The sequence below is a fragment of the Acinonyx jubatus genome, chromosome B4 (genome assembly GCF_027475565.1).
Source record: "Acinonyx jubatus isolate Ajub_Pintada_27869175 chromosome B4, VMU_Ajub_asm_v1.0, whole genome shotgun sequence".
In the NCBI taxonomy this organism is placed as follows: Eukaryota; Metazoa; Chordata; class Mammalia; order Carnivora; family Felidae; genus Acinonyx; species Acinonyx jubatus.
In genome coordinates this window covers 66,244,925-66,267,272 of record NC_069387.1, presented here as the reverse complement: position 1 = coordinate 66,267,272, position 22,348 = coordinate 66,244,925, and the positions used below count along the sequence as shown (strand labels likewise).

Here is a 22,348-nt window from a genome sequence, read left to right as displayed (position 1 = left end):
CTCTTAATATTTAATATTTTTCCCTGGAGCTTCCTCTGTAACCTCTCCTGCTTTTGCTACCTTAGGAAAATCCTTTTGGCTCCTCTGTTGCTTCTACTTGAGTAACAAAGTTTCAAACTAAACGTGTTATCTCCTAAGGAATCATTTTAGCAGGTGTGTTAGTATATTCAGTCTAAAATTAAAAAAAAAAAAACAAAAAACACTTCATTAACTACTTTCTTGAAATGTTTTGAGTGACTGATTCTTTTAGAATTATATCTATGTTGGATATAATTTTAGAATTATATCTATATTAATGCTTTAGATCTTTGAATATTGTTTAATTACCTGACAAGTGGAAAGGGCTTAGATTTAAAATCTAGGTTTTCCTGTAAATCCCACTGTGTGTCATAAATGTAGAATCGGTAAGGCACACTTGTATGTAGAAAACTTTAGGAGTGATCATCTCTTTCCTATCTTCCTTATCTGGATGGTATTTCTTTGCTTGAATAATTATACCCTGCTCATTTAATGGCTTCTGTGTGTGGGGTGTTGTACCCATGATTTTTTCCTCTAATATTTATTAGCAAGAGTAAGAAATCAATATTATTCTCATTTTATAGTTGTAAAAATTGATAGAGAAGGTAAGTAACTTTCCCAATGATTACCCTGTTAAGAAGTAAGAGAGCTAAGAATTCAAAACAAAGCTTAACCTCTTTAGAACCATATACACTCTTCAACATGCTATGTTAACGTAATCTCTTTCCCACCATCATTTAAAAATCATGTGAGTCTCCTTTCTGGAGGTATGCTTAATTTTAATAATTCTTAAAAAAAATTTCATTTGCTTTCAGGCATAATTGTAGATAAAATAGTTTTGTGGCAGACAATCACAGTTAATTTTGTATGCTTTTTTAAAGTAATCAAAAGAGCTTACCAAGCTTCAGAACACTTATACTTTTATTTTCATTTATTCACAAACTGTCTCCTGACTTTTTGTTTTCCAGATTTTTCACATTTTTAAAGTAATACATCCTTATCATAGAAAGTTTGAAGAGTAACCTAAATTATTAAGAAAGTGAAAACTACCAGTGATTGTATCAGCTCTACTTCTAATAGCAAATGAGCAAATGACTGCTCTCCTCCCAAGACCCCAGCATGTGCTTGTGAACCTGCACAGTGGCCACTTGTCAGCTGCATCATGGGGATGGGAGTGGTGTGGTAGTTTCAAGAAATTCATATGCTCAGTCAGGTTTAGCAAAAATAAAGTAAATGAAGAGTTGGACACACATGTCCATTTACTCATTAGAAGATTTGGCTCATCTTCGTTATGAATTAATGACGCACTGCTGCAGGCTTGAAAATTCAGAAGTACATGCACGTCTGATCACGTTACAGATGCTCAGTTGGGGATTTCTTTTCATTATCAGTGATTAACTTAATGAAGAAATTAAGAATACGATCTCGATGTCCAAGAGAGTAAGAATTTGTTATCCACGTTTGAGACCACAATATGGGAATGAGTTTTATAACTCTTGCCAAGTATTTTTCTTAAGAGATACCTGAGTGAACAGGTGATTGCTCCACTTACAGAGTAAAGGGTGGGGTGGGGGGGCTGTGAATGTGATGTCTATACCTACTTGCTTCCTACACATTAGCTATGGAGAACTTCCCCTACATTCTCAGTATTGCTATCTTGTTACATTATTTTTTTTCTTAGCTTTTAATTAATTTTTCCTTAGCTTAGAATATCAGAAAGACATTTTACCAAACTCCTAGAATTTACTCATTGTTCTGTTACTGTATTTTCATTTTAATGCGATTTTCTTCTTACTAATAAGTCTACACTTATTGAGCATAAGCTATGTGCCAATTACTATGCTAAGTGCTTTTCATGCTTTATTTAGTTTTTCCATCTTTTTGATACAGGTTCATAATATTGACTGTTTTACAAATGAGAAATGGAGGCTTAGGAAGGAAAAAAAAAATTAGCCAAATGTTAGAGCTGATAGATGACAGAACCAAAAACTCTCACCCACGTGTACCTGAGTTGCAAAGTCTATTTTCTTACCGCTCTGTTATAACTTCTATATTTCAAAATTTCTTTATGGAAAAAATAATTTTTCATTTAATTTCTCTCTTTAGACTTGTCTAAAATCTTTTAGTTTTATCATAATCCTGGGTTACTAATTTCAACTTTAAATTTCCCCTAAGTGTTAGTTGACTCTGTGGTTATTTGAGTTATTAATATATGTTTATTAGGCAGGAAGTTGAATATTTTTAGGCTTAAAACATTTATATACTGTTTTTCCTTCCGAAATTTTTACCCCTGTTTGAGTGACGTTATAAAAGTATTTAAAAACCTGTTTCTCAACCCTGACTTAACATTGTGAAATACAAAGAATCTAAACTAATATTTTAAATAAGCAAAATCTATTATTTCAGACTTTGTGAGCTGGGACCCGACCTCAGAAGCCTTCTAGTGCTGCTAATGTGCAGTGGATCTCAATTAGTATGCATCAGAATCCCGTGCATGGAGAGCTCCTTAAAGCACAGATTGCTGGGCCCAGTGCCCTGAGATCTGAAATGGACCCAGGAATTTGCATTTCGAACAGGTTTTCAGGTGATGATGACACTGCTTTTTCTGGCTGTCTTTTGAGAACCACTTCAGATCTACATGTTACTCTTTGAGAATCACTGATAATAGGGTCTCCCTTTCTAAGTTTTTTTTTTTTTTTTTTTTTTAGAAGTGATCACCATACCTACCCACCCTTCCAGCTGCTTACCCACATAGACTTTTGAAACTGTCTTCAGGATTACTAGGAGGCCTCAAATGCTCATTACCAATGTTGAAGTTCAGTCATATCTCCAGAAGAATTTGTTTTTGTCCACATGGAAGAACCTCAGATGAATTTGACTCTGCCCTTTCATCTGTTCTTTCAACTATAAAGCAGAGTACTTCGATTTAGAGATCTCTTCATACCAGAGCTATAGGGTTTTTTTTAAAGTCCTTTGGTGATTTTTTTTAAGTGTATTTATTTCTTTTGAGAGAGAGGGAGGGAGGGAAGAGCAGAGAGAGAGGGAGAGAGAGAATCCCAAACAGGCTTTGTGCTGTCAGCACGGAGCCTCCCATGGAGTTTGATCCCATGAGCTGTGAGATCATGACCTGAGCCAAAATCAGGAGTTGACCCTTAACCAACTGAGCCACCCAGGCACCCTGATTTTTTAAAATCTCAAAAGGCAAACATTTTGCCTAATTTCAAATTCCAATTTGTTTCTGGCAAAAGAGTGTCTTTGTCAACTATGTTAAGTGATTTCAGATAAATTAGGGTTGACCAAAATTTACCAAAGGATCACTGAACTTGGAAAGTTGGAATTAAAATTTTTTTTCCCATTATGGTAAAAAAGACAACATAAAATTTACATTTTAAATGTTACAATTCAGTACTATCAACTACATTCATAATATTATGCTATCATCACCACCTCTAGCTCCAGAACTCTTCATTTTGCATAACTGGAACTCTCTATCCATTAAATAGTAACTTCCCATTCATTCTTCCCCCCAGCCCCTGGCAACCACCATTCACTTTCTGTCTTTATGAATTTGACTATTGTAGATATTGCATATAAGTGGAATCATACAATATTTGTCTTTTGTGACTAGCTCATTTTACTTAGTATAGTGTTGTTGAGGTTCATACATGTTGTAGCATATGTTAGAATTTAATTGCTAAAAAAGGGCTGAATAATACTGTTTTGTGTGTGTGTGTGTGTGTGTGTGTGTGTATTATATATAATTACTACATTTGCTTAATCATTCATCTTTCCATCAACACTTGGGTTACTTCCACCTTTTGGCTACTGTGAATAATGCTGCTGTGAAAACAGGTGTGCAGATACCTATATCTGAGTTCCTACTTTCATTTCTTTTGGGCATATACGCAGAAGTGACATTCCTGGGTCATGTGGTAATTCTTTTTAATTTTTGATGAACTATAAATGGAAGAGAAAAGAACAGATAAAACCTTGTTATTCAACTTTTAAGTTGTCGGTATCTCTGTATAAACTACAGATTGCTTGTATAAGCATGATAGATTTGGGCAGAGACAATTTCCATTTTAAAATTGAAATTAACAATTCCATGTTCAATCTGTTGTTTAATAAAATTATGTACAAGATTTTCTTTGAGAGGAGATAATTTAGATGCATACTTTATCAACTACACATATTTCTAGGGCCGTTGACATAAGTCCTATAAAATAACATCAAAAATCTCAAATTCATTCCTTTATGGGTGGTCCAAGATACCAGTTAGAACTGTCTTCTTTATGTTGACTTTAACTGGGAAAGGATAGGTGGAAGGTAGAAGAATTAAGAGTAACAAATTCCTTTTGGCAAGAAGTTCTTCAGTTATAAGAAAAATTATGTCATCCCTTAGTTACAATACCTGCAGTTCATTAATTGTTTCCTATAGTACAGTGATACTGTTTTCTACACAACCACATGAAAAGGTTTAACATAAAGGCAAGCACATGAACTCTGAACTCATGCAGACAGGTTTCTCTTTCTGATTCTGCTACTTAATAGAAAAATATTTAATCCTGCTGTAGGTTATAAATCAATTTACTCAACCCATTTTTTTTCTTTTTCTTATTAAAACTTTTATGTTTACTTTAAGAACTATGAGAGCAGCAGATGCCAAAGTTTTGTTTGTTTTATTTTTTAAATAAGTAGTTCAAAAGACTTATAATACAAAAAGATCAGTGTCCAAGCTATCTCATCTCCCATTATCTTGTTGCACAGAGCAAACCCTTTTACGCTCTTAGGAGATACTCACCTTCAAATATAAAATAATATGTTTATATGGTTATTTCTTACTGATTTTAGGCAGTATCTATTATGACTATGGAAAATGAGGATTGGCTGATAAATATGGACTTATCTTATGCTTTACTATAACTTTCACATACCTACTTCCACCATCACAATATAGATCTATTACTTATGAATTTATAATCACTATTTACATTATTGTAATTTGGTAACTTTGATTTACTACAGAAATACAAGTAGTATACTGTGATGACGTTTCTTATAAAGCCTCTCTTCTAGGAGTTATCAGTTGTCTTAAAAATTAAACTATTTTTAGAATAGTTTTAAATTTATACAAAAATTGCAAAGATAGTACAAAGAATTCTGTATGCCCCACACCCCATTTTCCGTATCCTTTGTTGGTATGGTACTTTTGCTCAGTTGATGAACTGATATAATTATTTTTAATTACACCTCATACTTTATCCATATTTCATTAGTTTTACCTAATGGCCTTTTTTCTCTTCCAGTGATCCATCTAAGATCTCACATTACATTTAGTCATCATTACCTAGGCTCCTCTAGACCATGACCATTTCTCAGACCTTCGTTGATTTTGATGACCCTTGTAGGTGTTAAGAAGACTGGTCAGATATTTTTCAGAAGCGTCCTCAGTTGGGATTTACCTTATTTTTTTCTCATGAACTGGAGTTATGAGTTTTGGGGAGGAAGACCACAAAGATAGACTGCCATTGTCATTACATCACATCAAGGGTACATATTATCAACATGACTTACCACTGCTCATGTTGACTTTGACCCTATTAGGTTGCTCCATGGTAAAGTCACTCTTCGTCACTTCTCTTCTGTACTGTACTTTTTGGAAATGAGTCACACACAGCCCTTAGTTAAGGTGCGGAAATTACACTCCCCCTCTTTGAGGACAATGATCTACATACATTATTTGTAATTCTTCTACATGAGAGATTTGTCTGTTCTCTTCCATTTATGTATTATGTCACATGTGACTCATGGATATTTACTTTATAACTCAAGCTATACTCCAGTGTATTTTGTTGCATAAATTGTTCAGGCTTGGACACTGGAAGCTCTTTTAGTTGGCCCTTATATCCCTTTGACATACTTCCATCATTGTGGGTTTTTTTGTGTGTGTTTTTTAAAGCGTTTCCTTACTTTCTGGCACTGCAGAATGCTCTAGAGTTATGTCTTATATCTTCTGCCCCAGTTCTAGAATTAGCAATTTCTTCAAGTTCCTTTTATTGGAGAAAAGTAGAAACCAAGATCTAGCACTCCATGTGTTCATTGCTGTTTGGGTGTTAGCTGCTTCTAGGCCCTTTGAACTGAGCAAGGAAATGTCTGTGTTTACAATTCCATGTAGATACAAATGTCTATAAGTAATTCTATATGTAACCATCTGTGTCTTTATTAAGCCAAACATGAGTTTATTCTGCTATCTCTAAGTAGGACTGCTAATGTATATGCAATAAGGATAGGAGAGAAGAGACAGGACAGCTGAGAAAGAGAAGAGAGGAAGAGAATGGATAGTACAAACTACTGGATATAAGGATGTAACCCTAATTTCTGTCAATGTTTCTCTGTCTCTTCAAAAGGCAATTTTGAAAATTTATTCATTTAAGAAGATTTAAAAAAAAAAACATATATATGTAATTTAATCAAAAGATGATAAAATAAAGAATACCAATATTTGTGATTAATTGTTCTGAAGATGGTTTATCATAACATTAACCAAAGGATTTTTACTTTTTACATACTTTTTCTTTTTTTATGTTTTAAATGGGACTGTATATTGAAATGCAGGGAGAGACATACGGGCTGTAAAGTGAGAAGTAGAAAGGATGACAGAAAGAGAGGCGAATTGATTGATGGGATAGTATTGCCACCTCATAGCCTTTCAGGATTTCTACTAAAGTATTTTGCATATGAATGAGGATAAATCATCTTGGTTATGGTCTCTATACAGAGATGGATCAGCTTTTCAGTAAGAGCTCTTATTACCTGGGTAAAATAGGGCAAGTTTCTCAACTTCTCTCTTAATGTTTTGATTGAAAAAAATGGGAATAGCAATGCCTATTTTACTGAGTTGTGAGGATTACATGAGATGAAGTTTCTAAAGGACCAACCATGGTGATTGGTGTAGAATAGAGAATTACCGGATACAGCTCCTGGTCTAATTTGTGTGCCAAATGGCACTGAAAGGACCAGGGCTTTTCAGCATTTTTCTAGTATGTGTGTGGGAGGCTGGATTAATTCTAGGACTTGTCAAAGTTTGGGTGTGACTTATGTATCACCACCATATGTGCTTCAAACTTACTGCCCAAGTGAAAAAAAAAAAAGATGTTTGATTTGATGTAGTTTTACCGCATTTTAAGGAGATTTTATGAATGAGAAACTGAGCTTATATACATTTCAACACTAGAATTGTTTTAATGAGTTACCATTATACATTTAAAATTATTTGACTTGCTTTACAATCTCATAATTACAAACCAGGTCACATTATTTTATTCAATTTTTTTTTTGTTTTTGCAAATAAAGTTTTTTTTTTATTTGTCACCATTAAAAGTCTGAATTTTAAACAGATTCTTAGAGTGGTAGTTCACATCTTATACCTCATTCGACTTTAACACCTGTCCCATCCCCAGTAGCATTTCCAAAACTATTACTTTCACTGGGAAGCTCCCTGAATTTTCCCAGTTCAAACTGTGCTTCTTGAGCATTTTTACCTTTCTAATGACAGCATCACAGAGAAGATCGATTGGCAAGCCTTTTCTGGATCTTTCCCCGTGCTATCTGTAGTCCATTTATTGACCGCTTCTTTCAAATCATTTGCATCTCTCAAGTCATGATCTCCGTTGTCTCGATTTGGTGGTGAGCATAAGAGGTCTTCAGACTCTGATTGTTATGTTTTTTAGGTAAAACTAACCCCCGTTGAAACAAATAACCATCTGTCATCTTGACATCATCAACATGAGCTTGAGTCATGATCTGCCATTTTTTTTTTTTTTTTGACCGTGGAGCATTTTTGTCATGGTTCATGCAGTGAACATTCCAGTAATTAGGTTGAATTTTCTAAATGCAAACTTATCATTTTGCAGATTAGCAAGGCTCATTTCAGAAACCTTTGAGGCCATCCCATCCATTTTGATCCCCTGGAGTCTCGTGACTAGTATTTTTCTGAAATTTCTTAAATTGACAAAGCTGGTGCTTTCGCATGAAACCACTCTTTGTTAGAAAATGGATCTAACTTTATTCTTGGTCCATTTTTTGCCACTTCTCATAAGGTGCTTCGCACTCCCCCCCCCCCCCCCGGCACCCCCAACTGCCATGGTGCTGCTCAGAGAGCAAAAAGGGAGCATTGTTTAAATTTATTCTTTAGGTCAAGTCACTTAAACCCTTACTTGTCTGTTTAGCACCACGTTGAGAATTACCCTAAACTTCACCTCATTGTGTTAATTGAATATTCTGGAAAATCTGGGGCTATACTCAGACTGTAGAGTGGGGGTGGGGTGGGAACTGGCATTACATTGGCGCACTCCTGTGGTGGAATTCATTGCCAACAATGGGCTTTTTGGTTCCTGTCCAGGTTGCAAAGATGTTCCACCTGGCTACTAATACGTATTAGTTTCCTGTAGTATGGAAACAAATTGCCACAAATCTACGATGGCTCAGTTCTGTAGGTCAGGAGTGTAGGTTGTCTTGTCTGATTCCTCTTGTGTCTTAACAAGAGCAAGGTGTTTGCCAGTCTGGACTCTTTTCTGGAGCTTCTGGAGGGAAATGTGCTTCCAGGCTCATTCAGGTTGTTGGCAGAATTCATTTCCATGTGGCTTTAGATTGAGATCCTCCTTTCCTTGCTGCAGTTCATCCTCAGCTCCTAGGGGCTGCCTGCATTCCATGGTTTGTGATCCCCTGCTTTAGAGGCAGCCAGAGCGGCCTGAGTCCTTCTCACCCTTCAAGTCTGTCCAACCTCTCCTTCTGCCGCATCTCTCAGACTCTTCTGCCTCCTTCTTCTTTAAGGGCTTAGGTGATTATTAGGTTGAGTGCACCCAGATAGTGCAAGATAATTTCCCTATTTTAAGATCCAAAACCTTAATCACATCTGGAAGTCTCTTTGGCCATGTAATGTAATGAAAAGATGATAAATGATAGATAATGAGAATAAAGAATGCCATATGTGTGAAGGTTCTAGAGATGAGGGAGTAGAAAGTAGGTTGTTTTGTTTGTTTTTTCTTTCTTTCCTTTTTTGTTTGTTTGTTTTGTGGTGGTGGTGGTGGGAGGCACCTTCCTTTGCCTGCAACACCAGATTACAACTTTTTTTTGGTTCAATAAACCTAGACTCCACTGTTGGCCTCTAAAGTACAGCACCTCCCAGTCCAGAGGCATACCTTGCAGTAGTCATATGTTCTGCTATATTGAGCTTTCTGTCTCCACAAGCCCTCAAATCCTGGTGTGGGACACAGGTCACCAGCCTGGGTGCTCTCCTTCCTCAGTGTATATATTTTTATTTCAGAGATCTTGTTTTATATCCCTGCCACTAAACTGCTGTCAGGAGGCCTCCTGGTTTGCTGTGAAAACATGTCCCTGGATACATTTTTCTAACTTCACTATTAAAGGAGTTGAGAAAGGGGTCTTGATCTGCTGCCCCCCAGAAGCCTCCTGCCTTTTTATGCAGATTTATTTACTTCTTCTGTAGAATCAGCTTTGAAGGACAGGGATGGAAACTCTCTTAGAGTTGATAAATGGATTAAATGAACCAGTATTCAGGAAGCAGAATGGTGAGGTGGTTCTGAGCATAAGCTCAGAAGTAAGAGCGCCTGGCTTCAGAGCCCATCTCTGTTAAGGAGCTGGGTGACCTTTATATGTTGCATAACCTCTCCTTACCTCAGTTTCCTCATCTGTAAACTTCACTGGATTGTGGTGAGAATTAAATTAGTACATCTAAAATGGCACTAGACAGATAAAAATCACATAAAGATGTTTATTGTTATAATTATTATTTGCATAAATACAAGGAGCAGAATAAGTGACAGTTAGAATATTGCTCTGGAATTAGGCTGCCTGAGCTTTCCTCCAACCTGTAGCTGTTACTAGCTTTGTGTCTTTGGATATCTAAAAGTTACTAAAACTTTCTATACCTCATCTTCATCTATAAAATGGGAACAATAATTGCTCTCATTTTGTGGTATTTTTGTTGGTGGTATTATGAGAAAATGAAAAAAAATTGTAAGAGCTCAATAAATTGTAGATTCAGTGCATGTGTTAAAGTTGAAAAAACAATACTTATTGTGGGTTTCTTTTATTTGGGGAGGATTTGTTTTTTTTATACCAGGGGTTAAGGCATAATAGGGATTTGGGATTTTTAGCCCCTTCAATAATCCACCTTACTAAGAGTCTCAGAATTTGCTGTCCCACTGTGTAGCATGCCCAAGGTTTACGCTTAAGGATTCAAGAGTACTTACAGGTATTTGCCTAACTCTAACTTTTAAGTTTGGTTTTTGCTGTCAGCTCCCATTTATTATTTGGTTAAATGTTGTTTTTGTATCTCATCTTCATTGGTCTTTGGAGATACCCATTATTTTCTTAGGAAGCTAGCACTGTTATAAAAAACATATGTATTGAAATTTATCTAAGACCGTAGTTACTAGAATAATTAATATACTGTTCTGCTTAAAGCAGAAGTTGAGGATAACATAATTTATAAGTCCTTCTCAATAGGTGTTACTTTTTTTAGAAATCATTTCTATTCCTGATTACATAACTTGATTTACAAAATTGTATTTGGTGAACTATATATACTTTTCCATTTCTAAATAGTTTTGAAACATTTCTGCCTGTTCTGCCCCCATCATTCTTCACTGGGGGAGAAGGTAAAGGTGGAAAATAGAATAGGGTGGTAAGATTCATTAAGTGAGTATCCCTTTCTCATACATCACAGATTTAAATTATTCATAGTTTGTGTTTTGAATTATTAATCATACTTACCTTGTAGATCGCAATCTCATGTGGTGTATTTTTTGCTCTGCTCAATTCCAGTATTGAGGAAAAACTTTTTTTTCTCTGTCAAATTATTGTTTTTTGTGGTGGTGGTAGTGGGTGGCACCTGCCTTTGCCTACAACCACCATATAAACATAGTGTGTCACCACAGTTGATCAAATTTATGTTGAGGCATGTAGTTTTTGGAAATTTTCTCAAGGTACTTTTGATTTTTCCCCTGATAACTATAACCTACAGAGACCAGGAATTAGACAAATACTGATGTGAGAAGTTGCAGAATGAATAAATTCTAACTTGTATGAAGTCGAGCAGCCATCTTTGAAGAACAATTTCAGAGTATCTGTAATACGAGCCACACAAGAAAGAAATAGCTCTAACCCCTTGCAAAAAGCCTTTTCCATTCAGGTACTCTGTGTTTTTTGATTAGAGAGTTTAGTCCATTTACATTTAATTATTGATAGGTGTGTACTTATTGCTATTTTGTTCATTGTTTACTTGTTTTTATAGTTTCTCTGTTCCTTTTTTCTTCTCTTATTCTCTTCCTTTGTGGTTTAATGACTTCCTTTAGTGGTATACTTAACATTCTTTTCTCTTTATTGGTTATGTATTTATTATAGATTTTTGCTTTATGATTAGTTACCATGAGGTTTACACACACCACTTATTTCTATAATAGTCTCTTACCAGTTGTTATCAACTTAAGATTGGTCCCAGTCTAAACCTCAATATTTCTCCCTCCCTCTGTATTTTACAATTTCAGTGTCAATTTTACTTGAGTATCCCAAGTAATTAATCCACTATCTTTACTGTATTTTTACTTTTGTAGTGAGATTTATTCTCTTGTAGGTTTTATTGTAAGTAGTGCACTTCTTTTTAGACTAAAGAAGTCCCTTTAACTTTTCTTGTAAAGCCTGTTTAGTGGTTGTGAGCTCCTTTAGCTTTTGCTTATCTAAAAATATCTTTATCTCTTCTTCAGATCTGAATGGTAACTTTCCTGGGTAGAGTATTTTTTATTGGGATTTTCTTTTCTTTAAGCACTTTGAATATGTCATGCGACTCCTTTCTGGTCTATAAGTTTCTGCTGAAAGCTCTGCTGATAGTCTTATGGGGATTCCCTTGTACATAACAAGTTGTTTTCCCTTACTGCATTCAATATTCTCTGCTTGTCTTTAAATTTTGACTTTTTAATTACAGTGTGTCTCTGAGTCTCTTTGGGTTCATTGTGTTTGGAACTTCCTGGACTTTCTGCATCTGGCTGTTGGTTTCCTTCTCCAGGTTAGGGAAATTTTTAGCCATTATTTCTTAAAACAAGATTTTTGTGCCTTTCCCTCTCTCTTCTTCTGGGACCTCTAATATGAATGTAGTCCATGTAATTTTGTCCTATAAACACCTTCAGTTGTCTTCACTTTTTTTTTCTTTTGACTGCTCTGATTGAATGAATTCTACTGCTTTGTCGTTCAGGTGACTGATCCTCTCTTCTGCTTCATCTAGTCTGCTGGTGAACCCCTCTAATGTATTTTTCAGTTCAGTTATTTTATGGTATTCTTTAGCTCTGTGGCATTTGTTTGGTACTTTCTTGTATTTTTTATCTTGTTTTTGAAGTTCTCATTGTGTTCATCTGTTCTTCTCCACAGTCTGATGAGCATCTTTGTAACCATTATGTTGAACTCTTTATCAGTAAATTCTGTTTCATTAAGGTTTTTTTCCTGAAGTTTTATCTTGTTCTTTCATTTAGAATATATTTCTCTGTTTTTTTCAGTTTGCTTGTCTCTCTGTTGTTTTTTGTACAGTAGATAAAACAACCACCTCTCCAATTCTTGAAGGAGTGGCCTTGTGTAGGGAACAAACTTGTCTTTCAGCTGTGCCCTAAATCTTTGTCTTATCTCAAACTTTTGTGCTTGTCCAAGCAGACTTTTATATGTTTAAAAATTTTTTTAATGTTTATTTATTTTTAAGACAGAGACAGAGCATGAACAGGGGAGGGTCAGAGAGAGGGAGACACAGAATCTGAAACAGGCTCCAGGCTCTGAGCTATCAGCACAGAGCCCAACGCGGGGCTTGAACTCATGGACCGCGAGATCATGACCTGAGCCGAAGTCGGCCGCTTAACCGACTGAGCCACCCAGGCGCCCCTGTTTAAATTTTTTTTAACATTTATTAATTTTGAGAGAGGAAGTGCACACACGCACAAGCAGGGCAGAGAGAGAGGGAGACACAGAATTTGAAGTAGGCTCTAGGCTCTGACCTGTCAGCACAGAGCCTGATGCAGGGCTCAAACTCATGAACCATGAGATCATGACCTGAGCCAAAGTCAAGCACTGAGCCACCCAGGTGCCCTGACCTTTTATATTTTTAATAGCTCTCAGTAGTTGAGAATATGCCAGGACCTGTCAGTGTCCTTAAGGGGAAGTTCTCAGCACCTAGATTCAGACTAACTGGAAGCCAGGTCATCAGGCAACAGTTTTTAAAGTGTGCAGATACATACAGTCCTGTGGGACTATAAACCTAAATCCCATTATGGTGGCAGTTATAGAAATTGAGGTTCTAGACGAGCGTAAGCTCTTTTATAGAAGATACTGGTGAGCTGCAGGAAGGCAGAGTACCAAGATAGCCTCTGTAACCTGAGTTTCTTAGAAATATCTCTAAAGTCCACCAGGTATATGCCAAACCTGCCCCTCAGGCCAAAGCTTCAGGACAAACAGAGGCTTCCTTCACCGAAAATCAGGGGTGTGCGTAAATCTGCTGTCTTTGTAGTGCCCTGAGTGTGGCAGCCTGCCAACAACTATTTATCTGATTGCCACAATATCATAGGACCTAGAAAGGCAAGCTCCCCTGGCCACCAGAGCCTGGAGGTCAAGGGATGTCCACTGGGCAGTGACTGTAAAAACCATGGAGCCAGACGTAAAAACTAGGACACCAGCTCTGTGTAGGGCATTTCCCCAACCCCCAAAGGAGACATTGGCCCTCTGGAGCACAGCAGATACAGTTAACAAAGGTAGCTCCTGCCATTCAAGGTCTCTGGAAAGGATTCGAATCAGCCCTTAGATGCTGCATGTTTAATTAGAAGCCTGCACCTTAGGTCACAGCCACAATGATTACCTAATAGGCCCTATTCACAGAAAGACTAAGCTCCTGGGTCTGTTGCCTCTTGCTGTGCACTGGGGGAGGTAACTGTTTAAGAACTCTTTCTCTGTTGGTTGGAGTGTTGTGGGACTTAAAATTATAAACCCATGTGTATGCTACCTACAACAGACTCACTTTACGTGTAAGGACACACACAGACTGTAAGTGAAGGGATAGAATAAGATATTCTATGTCAATGGAAACCAACAGAAAGCTGGAGTAGTTATATCAGACAAATTGAACTTTAAAGCAAAGACTGTAATAGACAAATGGGTGTTACATAATGATAAAGGGCTCAATCCAGCAGGAAGATATAACATTTGTAACTATTTATGTACCCAACATAGAAGCACTAAATATACAAAAGCAAATATTAATAGACTTAAAGGGAGAGATAGGCAGCATTACATACTAATGAGTTTAATACCCCATTGACATCAGTGGATAAATCATCCAGACAGGAAAAACAAGAAAACATTGCCCTGATATCAAAACCAGACAGGGGTGCCAGAGGAAGAGAAATTACAGGCCAATATCCTTGAAGAACATAGATGCAAAAGTCCTCAACAATGTATCAGCAAACTGAATTCAACAGTGCATTAAAAGGGATTATGTACCATGATAAAGTGGGATATTTATTCCAGGGATGCAAGGATGGTTCAACATCTGTAAATGAACTAGTGTGATACACCACATTAACAAATGGTAGGATAAAAATTATATGATCATCTCAAAATGCAGAAAAAGCATTTGAGAAAACTCACCTTCCATTTATGATTAAAAACTCTTAACAAAATGGGTATAGAGGGAATGTACCTTCATACAATAAGGACATATATGACAAAGCCACAACTAATATTGTTCTTTCAGGAACAAGACAAGGGTGCCCATTCTTGTCACTGCTATTCAGCATAGTTTTGGAAGTCCTCACTAGAATAATTAGGCAAGAAAAGGAAATAAAGGCATCTGAATTGAAAAGGAATTAACAAAACTGTCACTATTTGCAAATAGCATGATGTATTTGGAAAATCCTAAAGACTGCACCAAAAACCTATTAGTACTAATAGATGAATTAAGTTTCAGGATACAAAATCAGTACACAAAAATTCTGTTTGTTGTGTTTCAATACACTGATAATAAACTTTCAGACAAAGAAAATAATCCCATTTACATATGCATCAAAAATAATAAATTTCCTTGGATAAATTTAGTCAAGTAAGTGAAATATCTGTATGCTGAAAACTGTGAGATATTAATGAAATAAATTGAAGAAGACAGAAATAAATTGGAAGAGTCAATGTTGTTAAAATGTCCATGCTAACCAAAGCAGTCTATAGAATCTGTGCAATCTATATCAAAATTCCAATGACATTTTTCAAAGAAATAGAACAAATAATCCTAAAATTTATATGTAATCTCACACACACACACACACACACACACACACACACACACACACACAATCCCAAAATAGCCAAAGCAATTTTGAGATAGAATAAAACTGGAGGCATATGCTCCCTGATTCAGACTGTCTGACAAAACTATAGTAAGTAAAACTGTATGGTATTGGCATAAAAACAGACCCATAAATCAAAGGAAAAGAATAAAGAGCCCAGAAATAAACACACCAATATATGGTCAACTAATTTACAGCAAAGGAGCTAAGAATATATTATTTGGAAAGAATAGTGTCTTCAATAAATGGTGTTGGGAAAACTGCACAGCCACATGCAAAGGAATGAAAGTTGACCACCATTCTATAGCATACTCACAATCGAAACAGATTGAAGACTTGAATATAAGACCTGCAATCAGGAAGCTCTTAGAAGACAACATAAGGTGTAAGCTCCTTGACATAGGTCTTGGCAGTGATTATTATTGTTTTTAATCTGACACCAAAAGCAAAAGCAACAGGAAAAAATAAGTCAAGTGGGACTACATAATACTTAAAAACTTCTCCATAGCAAAGGAAACCATCAAGAAAATGAAAAGGCATCTTAATGGGATTAAATGTTTGCAAATCCTAAATCTGATAAGGGGCTGATTCCAACATATATAAAGACCTCAAAAAACCCTCAATAGTGAAAAACCAAACAATCGATTTAAAATGTGTGTGTGTGTGTGGGGTGTTGAATCTGAATAGATTTTTTTTTTTTCAGAGATTTACAAATAGCCAACAGGTACTTGAAAAAAAGCTGAACATAGTCATTGTGACTAATTATGCAAATCAAAACCACAATGAGATACCACCTTATATCTATTAGAACGACTATTAAAAGGACAAGAAATAGCAAGTGTTAGCACGGATTTGGAAATATAAATAGTTTCTCCACTATGGAAACCAGTATGGAGTTTCCTCAAAAACTTTAAAGTAGAATTACCATTAACCCAGCAATTACATTTTTGGGTATTTATCCAAAGAAGACAAAAACAGTAACTCAAAAAGATATGTACACCCCATGCTTGTTGCAGCATTATTTGCAATAGCCAGGATATTGAAACAACCTTAGTATCCATTGGTGAATGAATGGATAAACATACATACACACAGATAATGGGATATTTCCACCTGTATAAAAGAATGAACTCTTGCCATTTATGACAACAGGTATGGACCTTCAGGGCATTATACTGGGTGAAATAGGTCAGACAGATAAAGACAAATACCATGTGATCTCTCTAATTAAATAATAATAATAATAATAATAATAATAATAATAATAATAATAGGGGTGCCTGGGTTGCTCAGTCGATTAAGCACCTGACTTTGGCTCAGGTCATGATCTCACAGTTTGTGAGTTCGAGCCCCATGTGGGGCTCTGTGTTGACAGCTCAGAGACTGGAGCCTGCTTCAGATTCTGTCTGCCTCTCTGTCTCTGCCCCTCCTCCACTTGGGTGTGTTCTCTCTCTCAAAAATAAACATTAAAAAAACATTTTTTTGAGTAAAAAAACCCTCACCGATAGATTAGTTGTTGCTAGAGGTAGAGCGGATTAATGTGTAAAGAAATGGGCAAAGGAGATATAAATTTATTTTAAAAATAAAAAGCCTTTTTGTGTACTACTGATTTGTATTCATATCTTGAAATTGTTCATTGTAAAATACTTCCTTTGCCCAATTTTCAGATAAAATATTCTCATATATAAAGTGATAGAATAAGCAAATATTTAATTTGCAAGCCAGAAATATGTTAACTGCTTCAATTCTCCTTGTCTTTTTAAGTACAGGAAGGTAGAAATACTAACAAAAAGAAACTGCAATAATAATCACTACAAATAATAAAAAAACTTATAACTTTCTTTGCTTAGCAGTTTGTTACTGAAAAACCTCCAGAAATTTTACTCTTGAAATTGCTAAAATATTTTTACTTTTTGATGATGTCACTCCACAGTAAGAATCATTATGATTTGTATGATTGACTATCTCATAAAAAATGTGAATTCTTTATATTTGACAGCTATTTCAAGTACTCCAACTCAAAATAAATTAAAAAAAATTCAATGTTCATTTATTTTTGAGAGAGAGAGCGGGGGAGGGGCAGAGAGAGAGAGAGGGAGACAGAGGATCTGAAGCAGGCTCCTCACTGACCGCACAGAGCCAGATGCAGGGCTCAGACGCACAAACAGAGAGATCATGACCTGAGCTGAAGTGGAATGCTTAGCCAGCTGAGCCACCCAGATGCCCCCAACTCAAAATTAACAGGGGAGACTCATCCCACAATCCTGGGGTTTATTTAGTGTGAAAGGAATATTTCTGATTGTTGGTTAGTAAGATGGAGTAAGGCAGATAAATAACTATTATCCTACACATTGTTTCACATTGAGAGTGTTTCAGTGTTCAAATTTTTCGAAATATATTTTCACCTGAAAATTTCTTATTTTGAGGAAAGAGTATGAACTGAAGGTAGGTGAGTGAATAGATGTGAACAAGATGATTTTAAAGTAAGTAGTTTCAATTATCTATGAAAAGTTTAATTTTTTTTGTTTTGCTTTGCTTTTTGTTTTAAAAAAATTTTTTTTAACGTTTATTTATTTTGAGACAGAGAGAGACAGAGCATGAACGGGGGAGGGGCAGAAAGAGAGGGAGACACAGAACCGGAAACAGGCTCCAGGCTCTGAGCCATCAGCCCAGAGCCCAACACGGGGCTCGAACTCAGAGAACGTGAGATCGTGACCTGAGCTGAAGTCGGACGCTTAACCGACTGAGCCACCCAGGCGCCCATGCTTTTTGTTTTTAAATATCATCTATAACATTCAGACAAGGCAGTACATAAATATTAGAAATAACCTATTTCTGTTTATATATTGCAGTATATACAGAATTTAAATCCTATATAAAGATATGAATTTGCAACTGAAGCCTCAATAGATAGAAAAATGCAAAAATATTGAGCATCACTAACAAATACACATGTATTTCTGTTTTCAGTAACAGTACTTGTTCAGGATAATGCAATAATAGATCTTTTATCTATTTTATCTTAATAAAAGCATTTTAATGAACTTTGGAAATTGAAACATTTCAATATCTGAACTTTCTCCCTTTCTGGTTCCCCTGGTCCAAGAATGAGACCCTGACTGGGCCCAACAGCCCCCTCAACTGAGGTTAGCAACATTGAGGGGATGTGTTACTGTAGATGGTTTCCATGTCCCAAGAGGTGCTCTTGTCTTCTGTCACTCTGTTGATAGCCACACCTGTATAGCTAAAAGGTCTGCCATGACCAACTCTGGATATAGTTTTCTTTTTTGGTGGGGAAGTCATGGTTGATGGCTGAAGCAGTCTGCTTCACATCAGTTTGTGTCCATGTCAAGAAAAATGACAAGTGTGTGGATGGGGAGACAGGAGGACTGAGACATATATGTAGGCAGTCAGAGGTCAAAAGGAAACATCACCTTACCCCCATAGACCTTCAGCATTCCAGATTTTATCCCAGGTTTCTATGTTTCTGGGGGTTGGAAGTCACTAGTTGCACCTTGTAGAGAGGCTCACCTTTGAAGAACACACTATGTAACATCTATGAGTGATCAAATGGGCATTTTGTGTTAAAGGACTGTAATGTGCTTGTGTGGGCATTATTGGAAGGTCACTAACATAACATTCTATTATCTTACCTGCAAGCTTATGTAACTCTTTTAGAAACTCTTACCGGTTTCATTATTTCTTATTATTTATTGCTAACCTGCTGAGTCATTTAGCCATGAGACTTGAAGAACCAGAGTCTCTAACTCATGTTTCATCACGTAATGTTTTTTTGGGGGTTATTTGTATTTGCTTTGTATATTTCTAAAAAAAGCCTCTTTCAATTCTTGTATGTGTATAATAGGGTAGGTATAAAGAAATTTAAATGTCACTTTATAAAAAATGCTAATAGCCAGGGGAAAGAGGGTGACATGATCACTTATTACATTTGTGATGCTCATTTGATAAAAATTATCATTTGTTTGCAAGAGGTGCAGCTTTTCCTGGTTTTGAAACATAAGCTCCAGTTTGCTCCATTAGTCCTTATGGGACAGACATTGTGATGTAGGAGGGTCAGCTCATCAACAGATTCTGTAAAACAGTATAACTTGATTTCTTTCTTTCACATTATGATTAAAGGTCAGTTTCAAAAAAATTTTTTGTGTGTGTAACATTCTGAAGGATATACAATTAATTCTCCTTTAAAATTTTTTGAGATCTAAAATTGACCTTACAGTACTATACCATAAGATTGACCTTCACTTACTATTTAGATAGTAGAAATTTTGTCTTTGGATCAAGGCTGCCTGTCAGAAAGTTGTGTATTCCACATAACTTTGGCCCATCAGCAATTTGCCTTTTCTCAACTAACAGAATATTACTACGTCACTGGTTTGCAAGGAGAATGAAAAATAGCTTTATGATACCCTTTCCTAAAGCAGTCGTGTAATCCTAATCTATGCTATTACCATTATTAATACCTTTTAAAGTCTCTCCTATGTTTATCTTCCTTAGAAAACTTCAAACCCTCCAAGGCAAGGGATTGTGTTATGTTGTAGAAGTTTTGAGAACCTAGGAGAGTGCCTGGTTTGTGGCATGTGCTCAACAATTCTGTTGTGTAATAGAATAAATTAATGAAGGTAATTCTTTGAAAACTTTTACATGAAATTCCATAATCCCATTCATTCATTCTGTTTAACAGTGCATGCTATTTGGAAATTTTATTTTTGTTACTCTTTTGGCCCATTCCATCACCTGTATTCATTTGTGATAGGCAATATCTGATTCTTTATGTTCGAAATCAAGCAGTAGAGTGATGGACAGTTCAGGCTTTGGAGTCAGATGGGGGGGTGAGTTGTAGCTCTGCCGCATTTTAAATATGGATTATTGAATATATTAACCTCACTTTTATTCCTGCATTTGTAGAATGGGTGTGAGGTAGAACCCACTTCGCAAAGTGGTTTGTGAAGATTGACCATGTAAATAAAGTACTTAGCCTGGCACATAATGAGTGCTCGATGAAACAAGTTTTATCATAGTTGATATTCAGATAGTTGACTTTCCCTTCATGCTAAATAAGCCTAATTTCTTTAACCTGATTAATCAAAGTCTAGTTATCCAGTAGTTCAATTCTCCTTAATTTTAGTTAGTTGAAGAAATGTTTATAGCCTAGGGAAAATGCAAGTAGTAGACTACTATCATCTAGTTAATAATGCCATCTGGTTGCTAGGTTAAATTGTGCCTTGTATTATTAATTATGGGAATTCCTGTTGTTGTTTTTTTTTTTTTGCTTTGATATCTTTAAAATGTTACACTTGTTGAAGAAATCAGATTTCTTTTTATTTCAGATTAAAATCATTTTGTGGTCATATGCAGAATTTCAGCAAATTTTATTTATAGACCTTTACATCCCCGTGGAGCTAAAATAAACAAAGTGAATTTTGCAAGATTGTGGTTTCAATACCCTGAATATCATTAAGTCCCAAAAATAAAGAGTGCTGGCTTAGATGTCAGAAGTCCTTCATTCTTATTTTTATTCCCTTGGTTATTAATTTGTGACCTTGGGCAAGCCATTTAACTTCACTCTTACTCATTTTTCTCATCTTTTCCTGCCTTCTCTACCTCACAGAATCTTCATGAGGCTGAAATGAGAAAATATTTGAGGATGGTAAAAACTGTAGAAGTCTATGGTTCTTTTGTGTTAAGGCAGTGTTTTGTGATGTTAATTTTATACACAAGATCATAATGTAGTCTGAGGCAATGAAAACGTGTCTGTTCACCTGACTTTTTATACCAGATCAATGTCAGAAATATTCAGGAACTGCATTTAATGATTTTTTTATAGTTTCCTTTGAAAGAAAACTTGCAGAGTCATCACATAATTGCTTGTTATTTGTGTCCCCTCCACAGAGTTTGCTGCTACTCAAGCATTGTGGTTCTTTTAGATGAAGGCCCAGCCTAAGTAAACGGGAAAGTCAGCAGATAGAGCTGCAGGAACTTTTTGAAAACAGCTGAACATACCAGTGTTTGTTCTTCTAGTTTGTGAGCCCAAAAGACCTCTGTTTCCTCAGCCGTGTTGATATTTACGTATGTTAACATAATTACTCCTAAATGGCCATGCAATGGCTGCATTGTTTCCTTTCTTGACAAGGACCTGGAGATTTTGAACCTTGAAGAATGCATTGCAGCCTGCGTATGGAGCTGTTTTCCTTTTAGCATTTCTTAGTTCTTAGGGTTCCACTGAGATCAAGTGGACGTGGAGTGTTATGGGCTAAATTTTGTGTCCCTCCAAAATTCGTATGTTCACTTCTTAACCTCTACGACCTGAGAATATGATTACATTTGGAGATAGGGCAGAGGTAACTAAGGGCCACCCATGTGGGGGAACGGTACTCCACTCTGACTGATGTCCTGAGGAGAAGAGGATGAGATCTAGGGATGAGCTTGCACAGATGAAAGACCATGTGGAGACACTCAGAGAGGAGGCAGCCACCAATAAGTCAAGGAGAGAGGCTTCCAGAGACGCCAAGCCTAAGACACCTTGATCTTGGACTTCCGGCCTTCGGAACAGTGAGAAAATTCTGTTGTGGAAGCCTCCCAGTCTGTGGTATTTTGTTGCGGCAGCTCTAGCAAACAAACAGATCCTGGATGCTGGGCGTTCTCCACTGGGAGTGTAAAACTCTACTAGGAGCCTTAAAAAGCCTCCATAATCCACGTATAAATAGAGTTTGAATTTGAATGTAGTAGAGGTTCACAGATTTTACAGTTTGTAAATTCATTTTTTTAAAAGGTAGAAGTGATGGCAAAGCTGCTTTTAGGCAGAGAAAAGACAAAGAGGACAGTATTTGAGATGGTTTACTTGAAAGCTTACTTTTAGGGGCACCTGGGTGGCTCAGTTGGTTGAGCATCCAACTTGGTATCAGCTCATGTGGTGATCTCAT

At 36.3% G+C, this 22,348-nt stretch overlaps 1 protein-coding gene, 1 non-coding gene and 1 pseudogene across 2 annotated transcripts in view; 1 reads left to right on the top strand and 2 right to left on the bottom strand.

Moving 5' to 3' along the window:
* Positions 1-22,348, top strand: part of SLC2A13 (solute carrier family 2 member 13) — a 373,732-nt gene that overhangs the window by 103,914 nt on the left and 247,470 nt on the right. The gene's annotated exons all lie outside the window — the stretch shown is intronic.
* Positions 7,384-8,162, bottom strand: LOC128311009 (40S ribosomal protein S3a-like; annotated as a pseudogene).
* LOC113593121 (small nucleolar RNA SNORA67) lies at positions 18,806-18,945 on the bottom strand. Its single transcript, XR_003413181.1, has one exon. It is a non-coding gene; the product is annotated as a small nucleolar RNA SNORA67 (small nucleolar RNA).